At 51.9% G+C, this 6000-nt stretch overlaps 1 protein-coding gene across 1 annotated transcript in view; it reads left to right on the top strand.

Moving 5' to 3' along the window:
* Nucleotides 1-6000, top strand: part of mtor (mechanistic target of rapamycin kinase) — a 103200-nt gene that overhangs the window by 33341 nt on the left and 63859 nt on the right. The gene's annotated exons all lie outside the window — the stretch shown is intronic.

The raw sequence follows: 6000 nt of genomic DNA, 5'->3' as shown, positions 1-6000 counted from the left end.
TCCCCCCGGCCTGCCGGCTCCCTCTCTGCTGCTGCGTTTACTGCGCGGGCGGGCCAGCAGATGCGTTCGCTGGACGCCGCCGCGCCTCGGGTCTGCGTTTCCTGTCCTTCGCCGGAGCGTCTGCTCGGAACGCCGCTCGCGGTTTCGCTGTGACGAGCGCCGGACGTTTGGGAGCCGCCCAAACTGCGTCCGGTCACACGGCAGAGGTGTGGAAACTATCGGAAACTGGCTTACGTAGCTGCCGCGTGCGGGAATCTGAACACTTTCACATGCTGCCGATTAGGCTCTTACTCACAAGGTTACCGGCACTCGCGCGTGTGTGCGTACGTGTGTGTGTGTGTGGGGGGGGTTGTGTGTGTGCGTACGTGTGTGTGTGTGTATGCGTACGTGTGTGTGTGTGTGTGTGTGTGTGCATATGTATTTGACGCATCAGAACTGCTGCTCTGGAGCTCATGGTCTACAGGTCTCCACGAGCCCTTCATCTGATAACCGTACCAGTGAGGTCCAGCATGACATCATAAACACAGTTCATTTCACATGCTGGGAGACGGGATCCATTTTATATATTTATTTATAACATTTTTGCACCATCGCCCTTCCCAGTCTGTCCAGATGGTATTGAGGTAAGGTCAGGAGTGTGTGGTTCACACTGCAGCGGTGGGTCTGTGTAGGACACTCACCTGCACAGGTGGTGGATTCTCATCCTGTTCCTCCATGCTGTAGTCCCAGCCCATGGCCTGAGTCTCTAATCCCTAACGTCTCTGCAAATGGAAAATGGCCTCCAGTTTGGTCAGCGTTGCCGGGGGCCTGGAACACATAATTGTTTTGTTTCTCTTTCTTTTTTAATTATTCTTCTTTTCCCCCCACCACAGGGACATACGCTGTAGAAACCCCGTTCAGTGACATCACTATGTACGATACAGACCTGTCCTGTGCTCAGAGCTCTGAGAAAGACTCGGGCGTTAAATGGAGGCCCCGGGTCTTGCAAAGTCAGTTCTCCTGGGGTGTGTTCTCTAACGAGGAACAGCGTGTGCCTCTTCCTTCACTTTTGTTGGGAGTGCTGTTCACCTGAAGACAAGTCGAATTGATGCCAAGGGTGCCGGAAGCCAAGCTCCTCCCTCCTTACAGGGCTGACGCCTGTTTTCTGACGTTGACCTCAGGGTCTGCCGCCATCAATGCAGCATTTATGCGTTAAGTGGCAATTTCTACCGCGTCGAATGACTTTAATGACTTCTCACAGCCTGTAATCACCGGCATTGTGCCCAATCAGGTACGATGAGACCTGTCAGAAAAAAACCTCAAAAGCGTGAATTAAAAATAATGGGAAGCTAAGTGTTACTCACGTATTCAGTGAGCCTCTCTGTATCTAAAGTACTACCGTAGAAAAGAGTGGTCTCCACAGGTAGTGAGCGGCCATTTTGTTTCTGTGCTTTTCAGTTTCGGGTGAATTCACGTGAACCCACCGCCTTACAATATGAGCTCGATGTTCGTGGCTTAGACAAGGAAAACCCGGCTTCCATCTAGAGCTTTTCAAAGAGCCCCCCCTCATCTTTCTTAAGCCGCGCGAAACCACCATTTCTTTCTGTTTTTTTTTGTTTTCTTTTTTTACCGCGTAAGATCGGCTACATGAGCACCATGAGGTAATCGGACAGCGTTTTTTTTTGGCACAGGCTCCTGTCTGCCCCCCGACGTCCTCTCTTTATATTTCTCCATCCTTATATTTTATGGCGGTATAAAGTGATATATTTTCCAGGCTTTTCGATTTCGGTTGCTCGCCCCCTTTCATCCGCAGTGAGTCTGGACTCCCCCCCCCCCCCCCCCCCATACACCCACCACCCCAGCCCGGGCCTGTTTTTAATTTCTCCGTCCCCTTAAATGGAAGCCAGTCGGCCCATCTGGTTCTCCCCTCCGCGGGGCTTCCTTTTAAAAGCCCCCGCTCTGGAGAGTGAGGCACAGGCGGCTGGCTTGGGCCTACCGTAATTGGGGGGGGGGCGGGGGTGTGATTTTCAAAACTGCCGCAAGTATGATCAGAATCTCACCTATTAAGAGCGCATGACTATACATATATTGTCCTGCCACAATTTTTATGTTTGTTTTCCTCCACCTTTGTTGCCAGAACTTTTTTTGGTTTTTCATTTGCTGTCTGTGGTCGGGAGTTTAGGCTTTTGGCGAGGGTAATTTTGGTGAAATTTTGGTGAAATTTGAGAAGTGTGAAAAGCACGATTTTGTGAGGTATAGGAAAAGAAGCCTTTAAGGAACTGTGTACAGTTATTCAGTTATGCAAGTCTAGCTTTGTTTAAAGACATGCAGCTGTATGTTGTGGTAGACTTAATCCAACACCACTTGAATATAGGGCATTGAATCTGAGGCATTACTAGTGTATGTGCATTAAGAATAATATGATTTAGACTCTATGTGAAACAGTAGATTTGACATTATATAGCACCCTTTCTGAATTTCTGTTCTGTATTTATGACCTGGTAGTCTTGTCAAGGTGCCACTTCAGTAAAATGACTGGACTGTTTTTCTTGGAATACAGTATGAAATATTGGCTTGTTTTTTGGGTTTTTGGTAGCCATCTTGGATTTTATTGTTTTTTCACGGTCCATTGAAACAACGTCTTGGAAAATAAAGGTTGATTCAGCGCTGAGGAGTTTTTTTTAGGCGGGTGCCATATTTTACACACAGTAGTTCCTTACTTGACCAGATGTTCCAGATGTTAAACTAGCGTATGAGAAGCGGTAAATAGTTTTTTTTGTTTTTGAAAAGTGGCAGAAGCTGTGGGTGCGTGCGATTGTGTTTTATTGCCACTGGAACCTCATGATGAAGACTGGGGTGAATGTAGGTCCCTCTCCAGTAGAGCGTCCTGTGTGGAGGGCGCTGGATTTGACACGGAGTTGTTTGTGAGTGGGGCGGGTCGGTGAGGAGCCCAGTACGTGCGTTCGCCCGGTCCGGGCCGTCCCGCCATTGTTCCCCGCGCGCTGGCACTGGAGCGGGACGGTGCTGATGACGGGAGCAGACCGCGTGGTTTGGCCACCGCGTGTTGAATTTGGACCGGGGCGAACGCCTGCAGACAGAGAGAGGGTCGATTGCAGAGATTACCGAACGGCTTATAAATTTAAATCCTCCGCTCTTTCCCCGCTGCAGAAATAACACCACGACAGGACACCAGGATACCAGAGGCTTTTTATCATTTGATGAAAGATTGCAGAAATTGTTGGGCCTGCAGCAACAGGAAAGAATTCTCACCCAGTGTTGTTAAACCACTATTTAAGCTTCCCTGCGCCCATTGTCTGTAATTCTTTTTTTATGCAGTAGTTTTATTAGGACTTTTAATGGTTGGATTTTTTCGGTGCTCAGCGCGTGTAAAAGGGAGAACCCCGTCGTCGTGTCATAGCAGGTTGTGAAATGCTTCGTTTACCGTCTGAAGCCCGCTCAGCACGTCCTGCTTCTGTGGTTTTACTCCCGTCCGTCAAACGCCGAGGGTCCCGCCCCTTCCTGGCTCAGATGCTTCCCTAAAATACCGGCCTGGTCGGCAGCGCTGGGAAATGAGAATGCGCTCCGGTATGTTGGTGGAATGGGGTAGGTGTGGGGATGGGTATGGGGCAGGGGGCGGTTTTTTAATTTTTTTTTTACCCAGAAGTCTGGTGTGGGCGCGCCGGTCTGGCCGGCGGGGGCCCTGGGGCGGGTCCAGCCCTTTGAAGTGCGAGCGTGTTTTCGTTTCTCCCGCCGCTCTGACTCCTCGGGGGGAGAGATGGATGTTTCTGGGGCAAGAGCGCCCAGGTGGTTCCCCTTAGCTCCGGCGGTAGCGGGCGGGCTGTACTGATACAGGCGTGTGACGGTGGCTCGTGCATCGCTAGCGCTAGCGCTAGCCCGCGCGTCGTTCCGCTCGCTCGTGCGGGTTCCCTCGCTGTGAGGTGAAGCAGCACCTGGCCGGCTGAACCTGGAGAGAGAGAGAGAGAGAGAGAGAGAGAGGGCGTGATGCAGTGCAGCCGGCACACGTTTATTCTTTCAGTCTTTCTTTCTTCCCTACGTTCTTTCTTTCCTTCCTCTTTCAGCCGTTACAGGCTACAGTGTTCATCTTGAGCATTGGATCATAAACTTTTTAATATCAGAAATTTATCAAAAACTTTAGTTCCTTTCCCGGGCCTGTCTAATACGCATGCTAGCATAGCTTAATGGACTACAGACCCATTCCATTCCATTACATTACATTTATTTAGCAGACGCTTTTATCCAAAGCGACGTACAAAGGGTGGGGGGGGGGGGGTGGGTGAGAGGCGTACAAGCGACATTCCAGGACCCAACTCATACACTCACGACTCATAGTTTAAGAAGCACTCATCCTGAGAACAGTGTGTGTGTGTGTGTGTGTGTGTGTGTGTGTGGCTAAGATCCATCAGTGATACTGAGATATGTGGAGCATGAGGCCCACGTTCTCCATTTTGTTTCCACGGTAGGGTCATACTGAGGACCTTGAAGAACGAACAGAGATAACCGCAGTTTAAGAGAATAAACCCATTCTGTTTATTCAGTTAAACAGTTTAGGATCACATACCAGCTTATGACACATGCCGAAGGGAAAAGCCGGAGGGAGGGGGGCTGGGGGGGGGGACAGTGGGGGCTTACTGAGGGGCGCTCAGGCCCCCCCCCGGCGGCTCCATCTGCCCCGGTGTGTGCCCTCATTGTTGTGCTAATGGGGCAGATCTGAGGCCCGCGGGCCCCCTGTGGACCGGCGTGAGGTGACCTCCGACCTCTGTGACACGCAGTCGTGCTAAAGCCCCCCCCCCCCCCGTGTGTGAAAGCTTCGCCCCAGAACGTGGATTCCCTCGTTCCGCCTGACAGGTACCCAAAGCCCCTCTCTCTCTCTCTCTCTCTATATCTCTCTCTCTCTTCTCTCTCTCTCTTTTCAGTCTTCTCCCTCTCTCTCTCTCTCTCTCTCCTCTCTCTTCCTCTCTCTCTGCTCTCCTCTCTCCTCTCTCCTCTCTCTCCCCCTCTCTCTCTCTCTCTCTCTCTCTCTGTCCTCTCTCTCTCTCTCTCTCTCTCTCTCTCTCTCTCTCTCTCTCTCTCTCTCTCTCTCTCTCTCTCTCTGCGCGTTTGTGGAGGGCGGAGTCTGGTCCGGGTCCCCCGGTGGGGGGACTAATACCAGACACCTGCTGCCCCGCCCCTGAGCCCCTGCTCGCTCTTTTGTGTGGGCCCAGTCAAGCCAAACCCAGATTACCACTTTATTTTGCTTTGGGATTTTCTGTTCTCTAGTGTCCAGTGCCTCCGCATGCCCCCCACTCTAAGCACCCCTCTCACCCCCCCACCACCCTAAGAACCCTCTCACCCTGCCCCCCTTGGTTAGCCTTGGTTAAGGCTTCCTGCGGGCGCTTGTGTAAGCCTCTGGGGGATGAGGCAGTCTGCTGAATGCTGATGTAATGAGCTGTAAAGGGGGCATGTTTAGCTGTGCTCTAATGCACCCCTAAACCAGTTCAGTGCCGCTCGCCGGTGGCCTTACAGGCCACTGAGGCTGTGCGGTCTGTCACTCACCCAACACGGCCCGTTTCCACGGCTGCAGCCCTGCCTTTTCTCATGTGGGTTTTTTTTTACGCTTTCTGATAAGATCCCACCAGAAGGTCGTTAGCCTGACTGCGCGTGCAGCGAGGCGGCTTTCATCTCTGAGGGCGCGGCTTTTAAACCGGGGGCAAAAGAACCTCGCTCACTAATTTGGGCTGAATGTTACAGCCGCGTGGTTCATCTGGTTAGATTCGTCTGAAACGGGTAATTAAGAGGGTCGGATTAAGACTCTCCAGATTCTCGGTTGGTTCAGTCGCGTCCCTGATTAGCTTCTTATTCAGGAGGCTCAGACCTCGCGGCGTTAGTCGTTCGCTGTGTGCGGTCACGCCGGGGCGAACTGTCAGGTATTTCCTCTAACTACGTCTCTGATTGGGCTTCGTAATTCGCGGATCTGAGAAGGCCCGGCGAATCGGCCAGGAAGGCGCAGGAAGTTCCTCTTAC

This window comes from Anguilla rostrata, chromosome 11 (assembly GCF_018555375.3).
Source record: "Anguilla rostrata isolate EN2019 chromosome 11, ASM1855537v3, whole genome shotgun sequence".
Lineage (NCBI taxonomy): Eukaryota > Metazoa > Chordata > Actinopteri > Anguilliformes > Anguillidae > Anguilla > Anguilla rostrata.
Note: the sequence above shows the minus strand (reverse complement) of the source record. Positions and strands in the feature narration are given on the sequence as shown.